Source organism: Pseudophryne corroboree, chromosome 3 (genome assembly GCF_028390025.1).
Source record: "Pseudophryne corroboree isolate aPseCor3 chromosome 3, aPseCor3.hap2, whole genome shotgun sequence".
In the NCBI taxonomy this organism is placed as follows: domain Eukaryota; kingdom Metazoa; phylum Chordata; class Amphibia; order Anura; family Myobatrachidae; genus Pseudophryne; species Pseudophryne corroboree.
In genome coordinates this window covers 380,763,179-380,786,940 of record NC_086446.1, presented here as the reverse complement: position 1 = coordinate 380,786,940, position 23,762 = coordinate 380,763,179, and positions in this window count along the sequence as shown.

Genomic DNA, 23,762 nt, shown 5'->3' with positions numbered 1-23,762 from the left:
TCGTCAGGACGCTAAGGTCACCGACAAGCCAGTGGCATGACGGGCTCCCAGCCCATCTCGGATCTCCAATTGTGGGAGCACGCCTTCAGACGTTCCAGTTGGCGTGGTTCCAGACGTCCACAGATGGGTGGATCCGCAATTTAGTGTTAAAAGGTTACAAAATAGAGTTCGACTGTCTCCCGCCACTGCGGTTTTTCAAGACAGGACTGCCTGTGTCGGACGACAAGAGGGCAGTTCTGCAAATTGTCATTCAGTCTCTGCTGGATTCAGCACTTTTGATTCCGGTCCCTGTACACCAACAAGGTCAGGGTTATTATTCCAGTCTGTTTGTGGTACCAAAGCCGGATGGCTCGGTCAGGCCAATATTGAACTTAAAGGGTCTCAATCAGTACGTCACTTACTACAGATTCAAGATGGAATCTCTGCGGTCAGTAATTGCAGGTTTAGAGCCACAGGAATTCATGATTGCACTGGATCTCAAGGATGCGTACTTACACATTCCGATTTGGCCACCTCATCAGAGGTTCTTGCGGTTTGCAATACGGCAGAACCATTACCAGTTTCAGGCTCTACCGTTTGGCCTCTCGTCAGCGCCTCCGGTATTCACCAAGGTGATGTCTGTGATGATAGCTCATCTCAGATCCCTGGGAGTGATAATAGTTCCGTTCTTGGATGATTTGCTCATCAAAGCTCCGTCTCAGCAGATGCTCCTCCAACATGCGTTGCTAACGTACAATCTACTGGTTCAGCACGGTTGGATTGTCAACTTCAAAAAATCACATCTGATTCCGTCTCAACGACTTCAATTCCTAGGTATGATTCTCGATACGGTAAATCGAAGAATTTACCTACTAGAACAGAAATACAGGTCATTCGTCATCTGGTACAATTAGTGCTCAAGCCACGCACAGTCTCGGTACATTTGTGCATTCGCCTCTTAGGCACAATGGTGGCGGCTTTCGAAGCCCTTCAGTTCGGGAGATTTCACTCACGTTCTTTTCAACTGGATGTGCTCGCACAGTGGTCGGGCTCGCATCTGCAGATTCACCACAGGGTGAGGTTGTCGCCACGGGCCAGAGTATCTCTACTCTGGTGGCTCAAAGTACACAATCTAACCGCAGGAAAACGGTTCGGCGCCTGGAATTGGATAATTCTAACGACGGACGCGAGTCTCAGAGGTTGGGGAGCTGTAGTTCAAAATTGTCAGCTCCAGGGTCTCTGGGCGGATCACGAAAGATTGCTGTCTATAAATGTCCTGGAACTCCGGGCAATTTACAATGCGCTACGACAATCAGTGCACATGCTTCGGTCTCAGACTGTCCAGGTGCAGTCAGATAATGCGACGGCTGTCGCATACATCAACAAACAAGGAGGAATGAGAAGCCGCATGGCAATGCGGGAAGTAGCTCGAATCCTCAATTGGGCCGAGCATCACCAAGTGATATTGTCGGCAGTGTTCATTCCGGGAGTGGACAACTGGGAGGCGGATTATCTCAGCCGTCGGGATTTTCATCCAGGAGAATGGGCATTAAATCCAGAAGTGTTTCACATGTTGGTCCAGAGGTGGGGTTACCCTCAAGTGGACCTGATGGCATCTCGCCACAATCACCAAACGCCCCAATATGTGTCCAGAACGCGAGATTCAAAGGCAGTGGCGGTGGATGCTCTTATCATCGCGTGGCCGTACAGCCTCGTGTGCTTGTTTCCACCGTTTCTGCTGCTCCCTCTGTTGCTAAAACGGATCAAAAGAAAGTCCGTCACAGCCATACTAGTGGCGCCTCATTGGCCTCGGAGAGCTTGGTTCTCGGATCTCCGCGGACTACTCGCAGACGATCCTTGGCCGCTCCCACTACATCCGGACCTGTTACAACAGGGTCCGTTCCTTTACCCCAATTTAGCGCGGCTGCGTTTGACGGGGTGGCTGTTGAGACCGCCCTCTTAAGAAGAGAGGTCATTCCAGAATCGGTTATACCAACCATGTTACGTGCTAGGAAGCCAGTTACGGCGGCTCATTATTACAGAATTTGGCGTGCCTATATAGGTTGGTGTGAAGATCGGAAGTTTCCGACATCATCTTTCAAGTTATCCCGTTTTCTGTTATTTCTACAGACGGGGTTAGATGGAGGACTGTGTTTATCTACACTAAAGGTGCAGGTATCTGCTTTGTCAATTTACTTTCAAAGACGATTGGCTCTATTGCCGTCTGTACACACTTTTCTGCAAGGTCTCCTCAGAGTACAGCCTCCATTCATTCCACCTACAGCGCCATGGGACTTGAATCTGGTTTTAGATTTCTTGCAGTCTTCATATTTTGAACCCTTACAACAAGTGGATATTAAGTTTCTCACTTGGAAAACAATTTTTCTACTAGCCTTAGCTTCGGCAAGGCGTGTTTCAGATTTGGGTGCCTTGTTATACAAGCCACCGTATTTGGTGTTTCATGATGACAGAGAGGAACTTCGGACGAATCCCGCTTTCTTACCAAAGGTAGTGTCATCTTTTCACATCAATCGACCAATAGTAGTTCCTGTGTTGACAGGAAATTCTGGAACCTTGGATGTGGTACGCGCATTACGCGTTTATGTATCCCGAACGTCTACACTTCGTAAGACGGATACGTTGTTTGTTCTCTTTGATGCTGCCAAGATGGGTTGGCCAGCTTCTAAGCAGACCTTATCCAGATGGATTAAACTGACCATTCGTCAGGCTTACCTTCATGCTAGGTTACAGCCGCCTACATCAGTAACAGCTCATTCCACACGTTCTGTGGGAACTTCGTGGGCAGCTGGTCGTGGGGCTTCTACGACGCAGCTTTGCCATGCAGCTACGTGGTCATCAGTGCACACGTTTGTGCGCTTTTAGAAGTTTGATACGTTTGCGGCATCAGCATCTAGCTTTGGCCGCCTAGTGTTACAGGTGCCAAACTGCTCTCCCGCCCACGGGGGAAGCTTTGGTACGTCCCAAGAGTACTCCAGTGACCCCTAGTGGATGAAAAAGAAAATAGGATTTGGTACTTACCAGGTAAATCCTTTTCTTTGAATCCATAGGGGGCACTGGACGCCCACCCAGAGCAGTTTTACCTGGTTTGAGGTAAGTTCAGGGGATCTTATAGTAACACATTCTCACCGACTGGTTCAAAGTTTCAAGTTCTATCGGTTATAGTGCCAACTGTTTAGTTGTCAGTCACGTTATGCGTCAACTTTATTGTTGTCCGTTATGTTATATGTAAATTCTCCATTGTCAACCTCTCTATAGCTCCTGTTCGGCTCAGTAAAAAACACTGAGGTACTCTGGGATATGGAGGGGAGGAGAGTTCTAAATTTAAATATTCAGTGCCTTTTTCCTGCGGAAGCTGTCCATATCCCAAGAGTACTCCAGTGCCCCCTATGGATTCAAAGAAAAGGATTTACCTGGTAAGTACCAAAATCCTATTTTCTGTTCTTATTCTATTTTCTCATGCTGTTTGCGGCCTCCTAATGTCATGTACCTAACTATGTGACAGTTTCTTTATGCATGCTATAGCTGCAAAATTTTCTTACCACCATGTCTTTTTGCCCGTTGTTTGGTTTCTTTTCATTTCACTTTGTGGCTTCTAAGTCTGGCACTGTGGCTTCCTGCTCTCTCTTTATACGCAGGGCAATGTTACATGTTTTATCTCTCATTTATGTGTAGATGGGGAAGGGCGGAGCTCCTCCCTCACACTCCACTACTGGATTGCTATGTTAATGGAGTTTACTTTTGCCCCTTTCGATACTGGGCCGTGTGGCTGTTCTACAAAGTGTGATTTTCCCAAGGTTATATTACCTTATGCAGATGTTACCTATTAGCCTCTTAACAAAAGACTTATTATATCTCTGTAAGGTTCTATCCAAATTTCTCTGGAAAGGTAAAAAACCACTCATCGCTTTTAGAAAATTGGCGGCGCCTCGCACTGCTGGGGGTGTTTGCTTACCTGACTTTCCCTCTTACTCCTTGTCTGCGCTTTTTCATTGGGCTGCTGACTGGCTGATAGATGGACACACTTTCACAGACCCTGCTCTAGATAATGCTTTGTTTTCTCCTTTTTCTCCCGATGCTCTCTTCCACTCCAACTCGAAAAGTATCCCTCCACATATTTTACATTCCCCGCATTACTCTTTTCACAAAAGTCTGAACCTCTGGGAGGGCAGCTAACTCTTTTTGAAAGAAAATAGACAAAGCCGAAATCTGCACTTTGATGGAACCCAATTTCAGGCCTGCATATACCCCCGCCTGTAAAAAGTGGAGAAAGCGACCCAATTGAAAATCTTCCGCAGGAGCCATTTTAGACTCACACCAGGAAACATACTTTCTCCAAATACGGTGATAATGTTTCGCCGTAACCTCCTTCCTAGCCTTAATGAGAGTTGGAATGACCTCCCTGGGAATACCCTTACGAGCTAAGATCTGGCGCTCAACCTCCATGCCGTCAAACGCAGCAGCGGTAAGTCTGGAAACACGCATGGCCCCTGCAACAACAGATCCTCTCTTAGAGGAAGCGGCCACGGATCTTCCACCAGTAAGTCCTGAAGGTCCGGGTACCAGGCCCTTCTTGGCCAGTCCGGAACGACGAGAATCGCCTGAACCCTTGCTCGTCGCATGATCCCCAGTACCTTTGGAATGAGAGGAAGTGGAGGGAACACATACACCGACTGGAACACCCACGGAGACACCAGGGCGTCCACTGCAGTGGCTTGGGGGTCCCTTGACCTGGAACAATACCTCGGGAGCTTCTTGTTGAGAGGAGACGCCATCATGTCGATCAACGGAATTCCCAAGCGTCTTGTCACCTCTGCAAATACCTCTTGGTGAAGAGCCCACTCTCCCGGATGGAGATCGTGTCTGCTGAGGAAATCTGCTTCCCAGTTGTCCACTCCCAGTAGGAAGACTGCTGACAGGGCGCACACGTGTTGTTCTGCCCAGCGAAGGATTCTTGTGGACTCCGCCATTGCCGCTCTGCTCCTCGTTCCGCCTTGACGGTTTATATGCGCCACCGCTGTGATGTTGTCTGCACCAGGACAGGTCGACCCTGAAGGAGGTTTCTTGCTTGCAGCAGGCCGTTGTCAATGGCTCTTAACTCGAGAACATTTATGTGGAGACAGGCTTCCTGAAGCGACCATTTCCCCTGGAAGTTTCTTCCTTGGGTGACTGCGCCCCAGCCCCGGAGACTTGCATCCGTTGTTAGAAGTACCCAATCCTGGATACCGAATCGGCGTCCCCCTAGGAGGTGATGACCTTGTAGCCACCACAGGAGATAAATTCTGGCTCTGGGAGATAAACTTATCTTCCGGTAAATGTGCAGGTGAGACCCGGACCATTTGCTCAGCAAGTCCCACTGAAACACCCGGGCGTGAAACCTGCCGAATGGGATGGCTTCGTACGCCGCAACCATCTTCCCCAGGACCCGAGTACATTGATGGATCGACACACTCGTCGGCCTCAGAAGTTCCCTGACCATCATCTGCAGTTCAAGAGCCTTTTCTTCTGGAAGAAATACCTTCTGTAATTCCATGTCCAGAATCATGCCCAGAAAAGGAAGCCGAGTGGTCGGAATCAACTGGGATTTTGGCAAATTGAGCACCCAACCGTGCTGTCGCAGAACCGACAGTGACAACTCTACACTTCTCAGCAACCGTTCCTTGGACCTCGCCTTTATCAGGAGATCGTCCAAGTACGGGATAATTGTAACCCCTTGTTTGCGAAGGAGAACCATCATTTACGCCATGACTTTGGTGAAAATCCTCGGAGCCGTGGAAAGCCCAAACGGCAACGTCTGAAATTGGTAATGAGAATCCTGTATCGCAAACCTGAGAAAGGCCTGATGTGAAGGATATATCGGGACATGTAAGTAGGCATCCTTGATTTCGACTGACGCCATAAAATTCCCCCCTTCCAGGCTGGCAATCACCGCTCGAAGGGATTCCATCTTGAACTTGAAAACTTTCAAGTATGGATTGAGGGATTTTAGATTTAGAATTGGTCTGTCCGGTTTCGGCACAACAAAGAGGCTCGAGTAGAAACCCTCCCCCCGCTGGGACGAGGGAACGGGAATAATGACCCTCTGTAGACACAGTTTTTGAATCGCTGCTAGCACCACCTCCCTGTCCGGAAGAACTACTGGTAATACCGAAACGAAGAACCGGTGAGGGGGCATCTCCTGAAACTCCAGTTTGTATCCCTGAGACACGATCTCTAGTACCCAAGGATCCAGGCCTGATTGAATCCAGACCTGACTGAATATTCGTAGACGGCCCCCCACCGGTCCGGACTCCCCCAGGGAAGCCCCAGCGTCATGCGGTGGACTTGGTAGCAGCAGGGGAGGACTTTTGGTCCTGGGCGCCTGAGCCTGCAGGAGGTTTTCTTCCCCTTCCTCTACCCTTTGAAGCGAGGAAGGACGAACCTTTTCCACGCCTGTATTTATTGTGGCGAAAGGACTGCATTTGCTGAAGTGGTGCCTTTTTCTGTTGTGTGGGAACATAAGGAAGAAAAGAGGACTTACCCACAGTCGCGTTCGAGACCAGGTCAGCCAAGCCGTCCCCAAACAAGACAGTACCTTTGAAGGGTAGCGCCTTCATAGCCCTCTTGGAGTCGGCATCAGCGTTCCATTGATGGATCCACAGCGCCCTCCTGGCTGATATCGACATGGCATTGGTTCTTGAACCCAAGAGACAGACGTCCCTCGCCGCGTCCTTTATGTAATCTGCAGCGTCCTTAATATAACCGAGAGTTAAAAGGACATTATCTTTATCAAGAGTATCCATATCATTAGCTAAATTCTCAGCCCATTTAGCAATAGCACTACTCACCCATACCGACGCCACAGCGGGCCTGAGCTATGCACCCGAATTAGCGAAAATGGACTTCAGAGACGTCTCCAGTTTGCGATCCGCCGGATCTTTGAAAGCTGCCGTGTCAGGAGACGGTAGTGCCACTTTCTTAGACAAACGAGATAGAGCTTTGTCAACATTTGGAGATGAATCCCATTTTTCCTTGTCATCAGAGGGGAAAGGATACGCCATGTAAATCCTCTTGGGAATCAGCCATTTCTTATCCGGCGACTCCCAAGCCTTTTCACAAAGAGTATTCATTTCATGAGAGGGGGAAACTTCACCTCAGGTTTTTTTCCCTTGAACAAGCAAATCCTTGTTTCCTGTACCACAGGTTCATCAGAAATGTGTAAAACATCTTTTATAGCCACAATCATGTACTGAATACTCTTAACTAACCGTGGATGTAAAGCTGCCTCAGTGAAATCGACCTCGGAATCAGAGTCCGTGTTGGTATCAGTATCTACCACTTGAGTAAATGGCCTCTTTTGCGACCCGGATGGGGTCTGTACCTGAGACAAAGCCTCTTCCATGGACTTTTTCCACACCTGCGTCTGTGACTCAGACTTATCTAACCTCTTTGATAAGGAAGCTACATTTGAATTTATCGTACTGAGCAATGCTAGCAAATCAGGTGTCGGCTGCGTCGACAGTCCCAACTCTAGCCCCGCATCCGCTCCCCCAATAACCTCCTCCGGTGAATAACCTTCAGCCTCAGACATGCCGACACGTAGTACCGGCACACCACAACACACAGAACGTCCCAGCTAGGTGACAGGCCCACAATAAAGCCCAGATAGAGGACACAGAGGGAGTATGCCAGCTCACACCACAGCGCCCATATATCGCAAGAAACGATATATGTACCCAGCGCTGCCTTATGTTAATATTAAGCACCACACTGCGGCCCCCCTCTGAAAATGCCCCCCGTTACTTGGGAGAGAAAGGTGGAGGTCCCGGCAGCGTCTATCCCTCAGCCGCGTGTTGTAGGGAAAATGGCGCCCGTGAGCTGCGGGACGAAGCTCCGCCCCCTTCCCGGCGCGCTTTGGCCCGCCAATTTTAAATCTGAAAAAAGATGCCGGCGGGGGTCTGTAAACGGTGCCGAGGCACCTACAATCTTTAAGCCGCCCAACAAACTCCAGTAACATGCTGCCCAGGGCGCCCCCCCCTCCCAGCGCCCTGCACCCAGTGAAAACCGTTGGTGATGTGTGTGGGAGCATGGAGCACAGCGTTACCGCTGCGCTGTACCTTTACTGAAGTCTTCTGCCGTCCTGAAGTCTTCTGATCTTCTCATACTCACCCGACTTCTGTCTTCTGGGTTCTGTGAGGGAGCGACGGCGTGGCTCCGGGAACAAGCAGCTAGGCGCACCAAGTGATCGAACCCTCTGCAGCTAATGGTGTCCAGTAGCCGAGAAGCAGGGCCCTTAACTAAGAAGAAGTAGGTCTGCTTCTCTCCCCTCACTCCCACGCTGCAGGGAGCCTGTAGCCAGCAGGTCTCCCTGAAAATAAAAAACCTAACATAAAGTCTTTTCTAGAGAAACTCAGTAGAGCTCCCCTAGTGTGCATCCAGTCACTCCTGGGCACAAAGTCTAACTGAGGTCTGGAGGAGGGGCATAGATGGAGGAGCCAGTTCACACCCAAGTCTTTTTAGTGTGCCCAAGCTCCTGCGGATCCCGTCTATACCCCATGGTCCTTTTAGAGTCCCCAGCATCCTCTAGGACGTAAGAGAAAATAAGATTTTAAACCTACCGGTAAATCTTTTTCTCCTAGTCCGTAGAGGATGCTGGGTACTCCGTAAGGACCATGGGGAATAGACGGGCTCCACAGGAGACATGGGCACTAAAAAAGAACTTTAGGTATGGGTGTGCACTGGCTCCTCCCTCTATGCCCCTCCTCCAGACCTCAGTTAGAGAAACTGTGCCCAGAGGAGACGGACAGTATGAGGAAAGGATTTTGGAAATCCAAGGGCAAGATTCATACCAGCCACACCATTCACACCGTATAACATGGGATGCACGAACCAGTCAACAGTATGAAACAAAACCAGTATCAGTCCAAAACTGATCCAAACTGAAAACATAACCCTTATGTAAGCAACAACTATATACAAGTCTTGCAGGATGTTGTCCGCACTGGGACGGGCGCCCAGCATCCTCTACGGACTAGGAGAAAAAGATTTACCGGTAGGTTTAAAATCTTATTTTCTCTTACGTCCTAGAGGATGCTGGGGACTCCGTAAGGACCATGGGGATTATACCAAAGCTCCAAAAGGGGTGGGAGAGTGCGGATGACTCTGAAGCACCGAATGAGCAAACATTAGGTCCTCATCAGCCAGGGTATCAAACTTGTCGAATTTTGCAAAAGTGTTTGAACCCGACCAAGTCGCCGCTCGGCAAAATTGTAAAGCCAAAACGCCTCGGGCAGCCGCCCAAGAAGAGCCCACCTTCCTAGTGGAATGGGCCTTTACCGAATTCGTTAACGGCAATCCAGCCGTAGAATGAGCCTGCTGAATCGTGTTACAGATCCAGCGAGCAATAGTCTGCTTAGACGCAGGAGCGCCAACTTTGTTGGCTGCATACAGGATAAACAGGGCCTCTGTTTTCCTAACCCGAGCCGTTCTGGCCACATAAATTTTCAATGCCCTGACCACATCCAGGGACTCGGAATCCTCCACGTCCCTAGTAGCCACCGGCACCACAATAGGTTGGTTCATATGAAAAGAAGAAACCACCTTAGGCAGAAACTGAGGACGAGTCCGCAACTCAGCTCTATCCACATGAAAAATCAGATAAGGGCTTTTGTGAGACAAAGCCGCCAACTCCGACACTCGCCACGCCGAAGCCAAAGCCAATAACATGACCACTTTCCAAGTGAGATACTTCAATTCAACAGTTTGAAGAGGTTCAAACCAGTGAGACTTAAGAAACCGTAACACCACGTTAAGGTCCCATGATGCCACCGGAGGCCCAAAAGGAGGCTGGATATGCAGCACCCCTTTCACGAAAGTCTGGACTTCTGGAAAAGAAGACAATTCTTTTGAAAGAAAATGGATAGGGACGAAATCTGAACCTTAACGGAGCCTAACTTTAGGCCCAAATTCACTCCCGTTTGCAGGAATTGGAGAAAACGGCCCAGATGGAATTCTTCCGGAGGAGCAGTCCTGGCTTCGCACCAAGATACGGTGATAATGTTTCGATGTCACCTCCTTCCTAGCCTTTATCAAAGTAGGAATGACCTCATCCGGAATGCCCCTTTTCGCTAGGATCCTGCGTTCAACCGCCATGCCGTCAAATGCAGTCGCGGTAAGTCCTGGAACAGACAGGGCCCTTGTTGTAACAGGTCTTCCCTGAGAGGAAGAGGCCACGGATCTTCTGTGAGCATTTCCTGCAGATCCGGATACCAGGCCCTTCGAGGCCAATCTGGAACAATGAGAATTGTCTGAATCCCTCTTCGTCTTATGATTCTCAGTATCTTTGAGATGAGAGGAAGAGGAGGAAACACATAGACCGACTGGAACACCCACGGTGTCACCAGGGCGTCCACTGCTACCGCCTGAGGGTCCCTTGACCTGGCGCAATATCTCTGAAGTTTCTTGTTGAGGCGTGAAGCCATCATGTCTATTTGAGGCAGTCCCCACTGACTTGCAATCTCTGCGAAGACTTCCTGATGAAGTCCCCACTCTCCTGGATGCAGATCGTCCACTCCCGGAATGAAGACTGCTGATAGAGCGCTTACATGACTCTCCGCCCATCTAAGAATCTTTGAGGCTTCTGCCATTGCCACTCTGCTCCTTGTGCCGCCTTGGCGGTTTACATGAGCCACTGCTGTGATGTTGTCTGACTGAATCAGAACCGGTAGACCTCGAAGTAAGGTCTCCGCTTGACGAAGGCCGTTGTATATGGCCCTTAATTCCAGTACGTTAATGTGTAGACCAGTCTCCTGGCTTGACCACAGACCTTGGAAGTCTTTTCCCTGTGTGACTGCTCCCCTTCCTCGGAGGCTCGCGTCCGTGGTCACCAGAACCCAGTCCTGAATGCCGAACCTGCGACCCTCTAGAAAGTGAGCACTCTGCAGCCACCACAAGAGAGATACCCTGGCCTTGGGGGACAGGCGGATCATCTGATGAATCTGTAGATGTGACCCGGACCACTTGTCCAGAAGGTCCCACTGAAAAGTCCTGGCATGGAACCTGCCGAATGGAATGGCCTCGTAAGACGCCACATCTTTCCCAGAACTCGAGTGCAGTGATGTACCGACACCCTGTCTGGCTTTAACAGGTCCCTGACCAAGCTCTGAAGTTCCTGTGCCTTTTCCATCGGGAGAAAGACCCTCTTTTGTTCCGTGTCCAGAATCATGCCTAAGAAAGGCAATCGGGTCGTTGGAACTAACTGTGACTTTGGCAGATTTAGAATCCAACCGTGTTGTTGCAACACCCTCAGGGAGAGTGATACGCTGTCCAGCAACTGTTTATCAGGAGATCGACCAAGTACGGGATAATTGTGACACCCTGCTTGCGCAGGAGCACCATCATCTCTGCCATTAATTTGGTAAAAATCCTCGGGGCCGTGGAAAGCCCAAACGGCAACGTCTGAAATTGGTAATGACAATCCTGCACCACAAATCTCAGGAACGCCTGATGAGGTTGATATATGGGGACATGAAGGTATGCATCCTTTATGTCTAGGGACACCATATAATCTCCCCCTTCCAGACTTGCGATGACCGATCTGAGCGATTCCATCTTGAACTTGAACCTCTTTAAGTATAGGTTTAAGGATTTTAAATTCAGAATGGGTCTGACCGAACCGTCCGGTTTCGGGACCACAAACAGGGTTGAGTAATAGCCCATCCCCTGCTGCAGCAGGGGAACTTTGACCACCACTTGTTGAAGGCACAACTTTTGAATTGCTGCCAAAACTACCTCCCTCTCTGGGGAAGAAGTCGGCAGTGCCGATTTGAAAAACCGGCGAGGAGGCATCTCTTCGAATTCCAGCTTGTACCCCTGGGAAACAATGTCTATTGCCCAGGGATCCACCTGAGAGTGAACCCAGACTTGGCTGATAAGACGAAGACATGCCCCCTCAGGAGCGGACTCCCCCCGCGGAGCCCCAGCGTCATGCGGTGGATTTAGTAGAAGCCGGGAAGGACTTTTGTTCTTGGGAACTGGCTGTAGCTGGCAGCTTTTTCCCTTTGCCCTTACCTCTGGCAAGAAAGGAAGATCCCCGAGCTCTCTTGGATTTATGCGACCGAAAGGACTGCATCTGATAATGTGGTGCTTTCTTAGGCTGTGAGGAAACATAAGGTAAAAAGGTTGATTTACCTGCAGTAGCCGTGGAAACTAGGTCCGCGAGACCTTCCCCAAACAATTCCTCACCCTTGTAAGGCAAACCCTCCATATGCCGTTTCGAGTCGGCATCACCCGACCACTGTCGGGTCCACAGTGCTCGCCTGGCAGAAATCGCCATAGCGTTCGCTCTGGACCCCAGTATGCCCACATCCCTCTGAGCCTCTCTCATATAAAGAACCGCATCCTTAATATGGCCCAGGGTCAATAAAATAGTTTCCTTATCCATCGTATCCATATCAGCAGATAAGGTATCGGTCCACGATATTACAGCGCTACAAACCCAAGCCGACGCTATTGCCGGCCTGAGTAATGTACCGGTATGTGTGTAAATTGACTTCAAGGTAGTTTCCTGCTTGCGATCAGCAGGATCCCTGAGGGCAGCGGTATCCTGAGACGGCAGCGCCACCTTTTTGGAAAGGCGCGTCAACGCTTTGTCCACCCTTGGGGAGGATTCCCACCGTATCCTGTCCTTTATCGGGAAAGGATACGCCATAAGAATCCTTTTGGGAATCTGCAGTTTCTTGTCTGGAGTTTCCCAAGCACTTTCAAATAACTCATTTAATTCAAAAGAAGGTGGAAAAGTAACCTCAGGCTTATTTTCTTTGAACATGTGGATCTTTGGATTAGGTACAGCGGGGTCATCTATAATATGCAGCACATCCTTTATAGCAATAATCATATAATGGCATATCTTTGCCAATTTTGGCTGCAACCTCACATCATCATAATCGACACTGGATTCAGAATCCGTGTCAGTATCTGTGTCGACTACTGGAGAAAGTGGGCGTTTTTGAGACCCAGAAGGCCCCTGTGACATAGGGAAAAGCAGGGCATGACCCCCTGTACCGTCCCTGGACTCTGCTTTGTCCAAACATTTGTGCAATAAATTCACATTTGCATTTAAAATATTCCACATATCTATCCAGTCATGTGTCGGCGTTGCCGACGGAGACACCACACTCATGCGCTCCACCTCATCCCTAGGAGAGCCTTCCGCTTCAGACATGCCGACACGCACGTACCGACACACCACACACTCAGGGAAAGCTCTAATCTGGAGACAGTTCCCCCACAAGGCCCTTTGGAGAGACAGAGAGAGAGTATGCCAGCACACACCCAGCGCCAATAACCCTGGAAAAAATTACCCAGATACAGCGCTTCTTTATATATGTACTGCGCCAAATTATGTGCTCCCCCCCCTTCTTTAAAACCCTCTGTCACTGGTGATCAGCAGGGGAGAGTCCGGGGAGCCAGCTTCTAAGCGTGCGCTGTGGAGAAAATGGCGCTGGTGAGTGCTGAGGGAGAAGCCCCGCCCCCTCAGTGGCGGGCTTCGGTCCTGCTTCTTTTAAAACAACTGGCGGGGATTCACTGTAAATACCACAAAAAAGTGTATATATATACACGTATAGCCAGTCTTAGAGGTATAAATTAAAATGTTACACAGGATGAATTCTATAAGGTCAAAGACCAGAGGGGTATATGAAAGTCCCTGGTTATTTTCATGTATAAATACAATATGGTAAAATGCCAAATATAAACACTAATGGGGGTGGATTCAGGTCACACATCTTTAGATGCAGCTGCTGTGCGAGCACATGCTAATGCTGCAGAAAGCGTCTTGTGTTCTGCAAGTTTCTGTGAGCCGCTGCCGAGTCCATGAATATCGGTAATTTGAGTAAGACTCAGGTTACTCAGGATGAGCAGCATTTTCATGTTGCTGGAGCCAGGAAATCTGTGTTGGAAGATGTAGACCCTGGCCTCGGCACACCTAGAAAACTGTGGGTGACACCCCATTTTGCAAAGTGCTCACTGCTCCCACCCCCAACCTGCTTAGGAGACACTGCATGCGACAACGCAGGAACTGAACTGCACATGGCACAGTATGGGTCCTGCGCATGTGCAGTTACACAACCGTCGGAGATGTGCATAAACTGTTGGGTCACCTCAGAAATAATAAACCATCATCATTTATTTGAACTGATCTACCACCTTACCAAAGTGTGAATTACTTGAGTGAGAATCATACAGAATCGTATTTCAAAAGGTATTTTCATATAGGCTAAAATAAATCATACTGCTAGCTATATAGATGTATATACATTCAATATTATGCTCAAAAGGAGATTTATATAACCGTACCTGCTTATATTAAAGTATAGCATAGATGCAAGAGATACATATGAAATGTGCTGGGTTTCTGCTGTTAGACAACACATGGGAAAAGATAGATTATTTGATGTATGCATCAATAGGCGATGAGAGTACAGTGACGGAACAGTGGAAAGATACTGTACCTGTATACATGGTGGTAATATCTGCTGAAACTTGAGGACACAGGGAGGACCCCAGTGTGTGCACAATGGGAGTCCCATTGTCAGATGCACGTTTTGCCACACCTGGCTTGCTCATAGATTTAGTTCCGGCCTGTGTTGCAAGGTAATCATTAGCACTTCAACCAATCATTTCTTGATAAGCATCTGACGTCAGAACAACCAATGATAGGCTGCAGGGAAGTATCATATGCAGTTACAAGATAGCATGATTGATTATGCCACCAATGGCAATATAAGGGGATGAGTCTCAAGCGGTGTATCGCTTAGAGGGACATTTACCAAGCAGTGATAAGAGTGGAGAAATGAGCCAGTGGAGAAGTTGCCCATGGAAACCAATCAGCACTGAAGTAACATCTATAATTTGCATACTATAAAATGATACAGAGCTGCTGATTGCTTGATGGGGCAACTTCTCCACTGGCTCACTTCTCCGCTCTTACCACTGCTTAGTAAATGTCCCCCTTAGTCTAAATAATGTAAACTAATAAAGCTTGGCAGCCACTTGAGGCAAAGTGATCAAAATGAGCAGAGATATGTTTGCATAATAGGACTCGCTATAACCCACCTTATTGAGGATACTATGGTTAGTAAACTAGATGCAGCAAAGCAGCCCCACATATTATGGATCCTCCACGGATTATTCATAGATACGGTGTTCTCCTTAAAAGCTTAGTTTTGTCGCCTATAAGCAAATTGCTGGTCTACATGGCCAGAGTTCTATTTTGGTTTTGTCTGTCCACAGAACATTTTGCCAGAAGGAATTTGGTTAGTCTCACTACATTTTGGAAAAGAGTAGTTTTTCAGCAGTGGGGTTCTGCTTGGTTTTTGCCCATAAAGCCCTCTTGGTTTGGAGCATGGCACGGGTTGAAACCATAACTCAGTTTGTTACAGGTTAGCTTTTAGCTCTGATATTTGTTTGCAGTTTGTAACAACTTTAAATGACTTGTCTCACTGATTTTCCACTTTCCTGCACATACAGGGTGAAGACCATTGTGCGCTGTTATAAAAAGGTCTTTTGAGATGACTTTGTTCCCATTAGAGGTCTTGGATTTGGTTCTAATTGCACGTCTGATGCTCTCAGACAGCTCTCATCTTCACCATTGTGGCAAAGTAACAGGTAATAAGAGGAGTCCTTATTAAATATTAAATCTATCATTCATTGGTTTTATCACATGTAACCATTACACTTGGGTCTTATTTTTCTTCAAATTGCTTTGAATTGCTCAAAGGGGTGTCAATAATTGAGTCATGGCAATCTTAACTTTTATAGGTTTACCTATTACTTTTTCAAATTGCTATTGTTTTATACTTAGCTGTGTACACAGTATAAACATTAGTGTCTACAGACCAAAGCTGTTTGAGTATATTCCTTTTTTCCAGGAGATATCGTATATGGGCCCTCATTCCGAGTTGTTCGCTCGGTATTTTTCATCGCATCGCAGTGAAAATCCGCTTAGTACGCATGCGCAATGTTCGCACTGCGACTGCGCCAAGTAACTTTACTATGAAGAAAGTATTTTTACTCACGGCTTTTTCTTCGCTCCGGCGATCGTAATGTGATTGACAGGAAATGGGTGTTACTGGGCGGAAACACGGCGTTTCAGGGGCGTGTGGCTGAAAACGCTACCGTTTCCGGAAAAAACGCAGGAGTGGCCGGGGAAACGGTGGTAGTGCCTGGGCGAACGCTGGGTGTGTTTGTGACGTCAACCAGGAACGACAAGCACTGAAATGATCGCACAGGCAGAGTAAGTCTGGAGCTACTCTGAAACTGCTAAGTAGTTAGTAATCGCAATATTGCGAATACATCGGTCGCAATTTTAAGAAGCTAAGATTCACTCCCAGTAGGCGGCGGCTTAGCGTGTGTAACTCTGCTAAATTCGCCTTGCGACCGATCAACTCGGAATGAGGGCCATGATATACTTAAAATTCAAGGGTGTCAATAATATTGATAAGAGCTATATTCTAGTACAATCCTTGAATCAGATTCCTTTGTCATCTCACCTATTGGGCTAAGTGGTTCTTATCCGCTGTCAAATTCTGTTTCTATTCTTTGGGCTGTTGCTACAGTAACAATTATTGCTTGTGGAATCTTTGGCCAGGGTACTTTTGGGATCACCGATGTTTTTCTTCTCAAAGAAAGTGTGTTAAAAACAGACCTTGTGTATTCACACACCACATACACTTATACACAGTCTGCACCAAGGGAGGAGTGGCAGCAGGGTCAGTTGCTTTGAGGCTCCCACACGGGGCCAGTCTGATGTGCAGATGCACAGAACTAATGCCCAGCGCAAGGAACCTGAGTCGGAACGGGCTGCCGTGGCTCGGTGCTTTGCATGCATACAACACAGAGTGGCTGGTTGTTGCTAGATCCCCTTCGTCAGGAAGCCCTTGAAGTCAGGCACTGGGCGGAGCCACAAACAGCTGCAGGAGTCTGTGTGGTGCTAACTGCAGGGGACGATAGTGTCTAAGGTGTTCTGGGAAGCTCATAACGTGTGGCGGCAGGACCCCAAGTGAGATGCAGCCAGCGCTTGGTGGTTCTCCACCTGACTGAGTTACTTCAGGTGACTACTACTCAGGTGTCAGAGGAGCATCTGACCCCAGAACGCACCTAGACTGCCTGGTACAGAGTGACATATAGACCCGTTGACCCTGCCTGCACCAGAGATAAGAAGCGACCCAGAGGAGGTGGCAGCGCACTATATACTGCTCAGTCACAGGATAGGAGGGAGTCATATGAATATGTGTGTCTGTGTGTATATATTTATATAATATTGTTTCTATTTGTCTCTATTATTTCCATGTCCATCACACAGTATTTTTTTACCCTGACATTATAATACCCATGGTTAGATTTGTCCCACTGCGACATGTTTCTGCCCCTTGCCCTGTCATAACTAGCTGTGTTTGGTGTAGATGGTACACAGGGGCATAGTGGCAAGTGTCAATTACATTGGAGGGAACCCCCACATCTTCATTGCCTTAGAGCGCCCCTGCTATCTGGCCCTGATCCACACAGTTCCCAGACTCACCATACTGTGTATATTAGTATATGGTGTTTTGAAACCATTGCTCGATAAAGGTGTGCAGTGATAAATCCTGCTTACCTCTTACCTGAAACTCATATTCCCAGAGATGACAACCGGCGTAATAAAAATAGGATTTTGGTTACCTACCGGTAAATCCTTTTCTCGTATTCCGTAGAGGATGCTGGGGTCTACATTAGTACCATGGGGTATAGATGGGTCCACCAAGAGCCACTGGAACTTTAAGAGTTTGAGAGTGTGGGCTAGCTCCTCCATCTATGCTCCTCCTACCAGACTCAGTCTAGAAACTGTGCCCGAGGAGACGGACATCTTCGAGAGAAGGACTTAAACGCAAATAGTGACGAGAGTCACACCAGCTCAAACATACAAGGCACATCAAACTAACATAGCTTGAAAACTCAGCAACCGCTGAAACATTACTTACCAAGCAACAATGCAGTAATTGTACTGAACCAAAGAATGACAGCAGGAAAACAAAGTGCTGGGCGGGAGCCAAGCATCCTCTACGGACTACGAGAAAAGGATTTACCGGTAGGTAACCAAAATCCTATTTTCTCTTACGTCCTAGTGGATGCCAGGGTCCACATTAGTACCATGGGGATGTACCAAAGCTCCCAGAATGGGAGGGAGAGCGCGGAGGCTCCTGCAGAACTGATTGACTGAACTGCAGATCATCAGAGGCCAAACTATCGAACTTGCAGAACTTCGCAAACGTGTTCGACCCAGATCAAGTAGACGCTCTGCAAAGTTGTAAAGCCGAGACACCCCAGGCAGTCGCCCAGGAAGAACCCACCTTACGAGTAGAGTGGGCCTTGACAGACTTAGGACACGGCAAGCCTGCCATAGAATACGCATGCTGGGTAGTGAACCTGATCCAGCGAGAGATCGTCTGCTTAGAAGCAGGACACCCAAGTTTCTTGGAATCATACATGACAAAGAGTCCAATTTCCTGTGACAAGCAGTCCTCTTCATACACTTTCAGAGCCCTTACTACATCCAAGGACATTGATGAATTGAGGAGTCAGTAGCCACTGGCACCACAATAGGTTGGTTGATATGAAATGCCAACACAACCTTCGGAAGAAACTGGAAGATCAAGTATGGGCTTTTACAGGACAAAGCCCCCAACTCCGACACACATCCAGCAAAAGCTAAAGCCAACAACGTGACCGCCAACAACGTAAGAAATTTGACCTCAACCTCCTGTAGAGGTTCGAACCAATCCGATTGGAGGAACTGCAACACCACGTTAAGGTCCCAAGGCGCCATAGGCGGTACAAAGGGAGGTTGGATGTGCAGAACTCCCTTCAAAAAGGTCTGAACCTCAGGGAGGGCAGCCAATTGTTTCTGGAAGAAAATGGATAGGGACGAAATCTGGACCTTCCCAGATCCCAACTTCAGGCCCATATCCACACCAGCTTATAGGAAGAGGAGAAACCGTCTCAGTTGAAACTCCACCGCAGGAAATTTCTTGGACTCACACCAAGATACATACTTTTTCCAAATTCGATGGTAATGTTTAGACGGTACTCCTTTACTAGCCTGTATCAGGGTAGGAATAACCTTGTTTGGAATGCCCTTTCGAGCTAGTATCTGGCATTCAACCTCCATGCCGTCAAACGTAGCCGCGTTAAGTCTTGATAGGCGAATGGCCCCTGCTGCAGCAAGTCCTCCCGAAGAGGAAGAGGCCTCGGCTCTTCTTGCAGTAGATCCGCTACCCAAGCCCTTCTTGGCCAGTCTGGAGCAATGAGGATCGCTTGAACCCTTGTTCTCCTTATGAGCTTTAGAACTTTTGGGATGAGTGGAAGTGGAGGAAACACGTACACAGACTGGAACACCCAGTCACTAGGGCGTCCACCGCCACTGCTTACGGGTCCCTCGACCTGGAACAATACCGCCGAAGCTTCTTGTTGAGACGAGAGGCCTATATACTGGTAGATGCTCAATCGGCTTAATGATATCACTCAGGTGCTCGAAAGGGAGGGGTATTTCTAGCAAGATATAAATCCCACATAATATTAGAATTCAGAGATCTTGGTTACACATTTGCGCAAATGTGTGACTAAGCCCCAAAGCCGCATCAAGGAGTCTCTGTATATTTGGGGTCCCATGCGGCTTTGGGGCTTAGTCACACATTTGCGCAAATTATCTTATCTTATTACTTATTACTTATTATTATTAAATTATCTTATTACTCTTATCATTCAGGGTGCTGGGGGAAACTGTCTCTCTTTTTTTCTTGCTGAGACGAGAGGCCATCATGTTGGTCTGGGGCACACCCCAAAGATCTGTTACCTCCTTGAACACCTCCAGATGGAGACCCCACTCCCCTGTATGGAGATAGTGTCTGCTGAGGAAGTCTGCTTCCCAGTTGTCTACTCCCGGAATGAAGATTGCCGACAGCACCAACGCGTGTTTTTCTGCCCAGAGGATGGTTCTTACCTCTGCCATTGCAGCACTGCTCTTCGTTCCGCTCTGTCGGTTTATGTAAGCCACTGTTGTCACATTGTCTGACTGCACTTGAATGGCCTGATTTCTCAGAAGATGGGCCGCTTGGAGAAGATTTAGATGGCTCTTAGTTCCAGAATGTTTATCTGGCAGGCCGGCTTCCAGACTTGACCACCTTCCCTGGAAGGTTACCCCTTGAGTGACTGCGCCCCAGCCCCGGAGACTTGCATCTGTGGTTAGAAGGATCCAGTCCTGAATCCCGAACCGGCGGCCCTCCAGAAAGCGAGGTAATTGCAGCCACCAGAGAAATGAAATCCTGGACTTCGGCGACAGACGTATTCTCTGGCGCATGTGTAGATGGGATCCCGACCACTTGTCCAGGAGATCCAGTTGGAAGGACAGAGCGTGAAACCTCCCGTACTGCAGATCCTCGTAAGCGGCCACCATCTTTTCCAGAAGGTGAATGCACTGATGAACTGACACCCGGGCTGGCTCCAGGACATCCCGGAACATCGTTTGAATCACCAACGCTTTTTCCTCTAGAAGAAACACCCTTTGCACCTCAGTGTCGAGGATCATTCCCAGAAAGGACAACCTCCTGGTTGGTTCCAAATGTGATTTTGGAAGATTCAGGATCCAACCATGTTCCCCGAGAAGCTGGGTCGTGAGTGCTATGGACCATAACAGCTTCTCCTTGGACGATGCCTTTATCAACAGATCATCCAGATACGGAATTATGTTCACCCCCTGTCTGCGGAGGAGAATCATCATTTCTGCCATCATCTTGGTGAATACCCTCGGTGCCGTGGAGAGGCCGAATGCGAGGGCCTGGAACTGAAAGTGACAGTCCAACAGTGCAAATCGAAGATAAGCTTGATGCGGCAGCCCAATCGGAATGTGGAGGTACGCATCCTTGATATCCAGGAATTCCCCCTCCTCCAGACCTGATATCACTGCCCTTTTGAGACTCCATTTTGAACTTAAACTCCCTCAGAAAGGGGTTTAGTGATTTTAAAGTTCAGAATGGGCCTGACCGAACAATCCGGTTTCGGAACCACAAAAATGTTCGAATAGTAACCTTTGTTTTGCATATGAGGTGGTACTGGCACAATGACCTGTGCCTCCACCAACTTCTGGACGGCTTCTTGCAGGACAGTCCTGTCCGCCAGCAGAGCTGGCAAGCCTGATTTGAAAAATCGGTGAGGAGGAAGATTTTGAAATTTCAGTCTGTACCCCTGGGACACAATATCTTGCACCCAGGGGTCTAGGCCGGAGGACACCCAGACGTGACTGAAATGCCTGAGTCTCGCTCCCACCGGCCCCACCTCCGGGGTGTGCAGTCCACAGTCATGCGGAGGACTTTGGTGTACCTGAAGCAGGTTTCTGTTCCTGGCAACTTGGGCCAACCTCCCCAAAAGAAGGTGTTGAACTGCTTGGCCTTTCTGGGCTGGGTAGACCAAAAGGGCTGTGATGTAACTGAAGAAAATGGTTTCTTCGTAGCAGGCGTAGCTGAGGGAAGAAAGGGTGACTTACCAGCCGTAGCCGTGGATATCCACGCATCTAATGCTTCCCCAAAGAGAGCCTGACCTGTGTAGGGTAGGGTCTCCACACTTCTCCTGGATTCCGTGTCGGCAGACCACTGGTGCGATCACAGTTCTCGACGAGCCGATACAGACACGGAAGAAATTCCCGCAGCCATGGAACCCAGGTCTTTCATGGATTCTACCAGAACTCCTGCTGAATCCTGAATGTTACGTAAAAATAATTCAACATCACATTTCTCCATAGTATCCAAGTCTTCAAGTAACGTGTCTGACCACTTTACTACAGCTTTGGCAATCCAAGCACAGGCAATAGTGGTACGTAGTATTGCCCCAGAAGCTGTGTACATGGATTGGAGTGTATTATCAATTTTACGATCAGCCGGCTCTTTCAAGGCGGTAGATCCTGGAACAGGTAAAACCACCTTTTTTGAGAGTCTGGATACAGACGCGTCAACAATAGGCAGGTTTTCCCATTTTTTCCTATCCTCTACAGTGAAAGGAAATCCCAACAGAACCCTCTTAGGTATCTGGAATTGTTTATTCCAGGTTTTCCCAAGCCTTTTCAGCATTTAATTTCTTTGACGCAGGGAAGGTTAGCGAGGCTTTCTTATTTTCAGTGAAGTAAGCCTCCTCAACCTGCTCAAGTGTTGTATCAGCAATATTCAACACATCTCTAATATCCTATATCATCAACTGTACCCCTTTTGCAAGAGATGCTACCCCCCACAACACATCCCCACCACCGTCTGCAGTGTCAGAATCGGTATCAGTGTCATCCTGCATGATCTGCGCAAGAGCACGTTTATGTGAATATACAGCGGGAAGCCCTGATGTACCAGAACTGGGCCAGACTGCCATAGAGTTTTGTAAAGCCTTAGTTGCAGATTAATTTTGTGCAACCCTATTTGAGATCTGAGAAAATAAGAATTTACTCACCGGTAATTCTATTTCTCGTAGTCCGTAGTGGATGCTGGGAACTCCGTAAGGACCATGGGGAATAGCGGGCTCCGAAGGAGGCTGGGCACTCTAGAAAGATCTTAGACTACCTGGTGTGCACTGGCTCCTCCCACCATGACCCTCCTCCAAGCCTCAGTTAGGTACTGTGCCCGGACGAGCGTACACAATAAGGAAGGATATTGAATCCCGGGTAAGACTCATACCAGCCACACCAATCACACCGTACAACTCGTGATATGAAACACAGTTAACAGTATGAAACAATAGAGCCTCTCAACAGATGGCTCAACAATAACCCGATTTAGTTAACAATAACCATGTACAAGTAATGCAGATAAACCGCACTTGGGATGGGCGCCCAGCATCCACTACGGACTACGAGAAATAGAATTACCGGTGAGTAAATTCTTATTTTCTCTAACGTCCTAGTGGATGCTGGGAACTCCGTAAGGACCATGGGGATTATACCAAAGCTCCCAAACGGGCGGGAGAGTGCGGATGACTCTGCAGCACCGAATGAGAGAACTCCAGGTCCTCCTCAGCCAGGGTATCAAATTTGTAGAATTTTGCAAACGTGTTTGCCCCTGACCAAGTAGCTGCTCGGCAAAGTTGTAAAGCCGAGACCCCTCGGGCAGCCGCCCAAGATGAGCCCACCTTCCTTGTGGAATGGGCATTGACAGATTTTGGCTGTGGCAGGCCTGCCACAGTATGTGCAAGCTGAATTGTACTACAAATCCAACGAGCAATAGTCTGCTTAGAAGCAGGAGCACCCAGCTTGTTGGGTGCATATAGGATAAACAGCGAGTCAGATTTTCTGACTCCAGCCGTCCTGGAAACATATATTTTCAGGGCCCTGACAACGTCTAGCAACTTGGAGTCCTCCAAATCCTTAGTAGCCGCAGGCACCACAATAGGCTGGTTCAGGTGAAACGCTGACACCACCTTAGGGAGAAACTGGGGACGAGTCCTCAATTCTGCCCTATCCATATGGAAAATCAAATAAGGGCTTTTACAAGACAAAGCCGCCAATTCTGATACTCGCCTGGCAGAAGCCAAGGCAAATAACATAACCACCTTCCATGTGAGATATTTCAGATCCACGGTTTTTAGTGGTTCAAACCAAAGTGATTTTAAGAAAACTCAACACCACGTTGAGATCCCAAGGTGCCACAGGAGGCACAAACGGGGGCTGACTATGCAGCACTCCTTTTATAAATGTCTGAACTTCAGGTACTGAAGCTAGT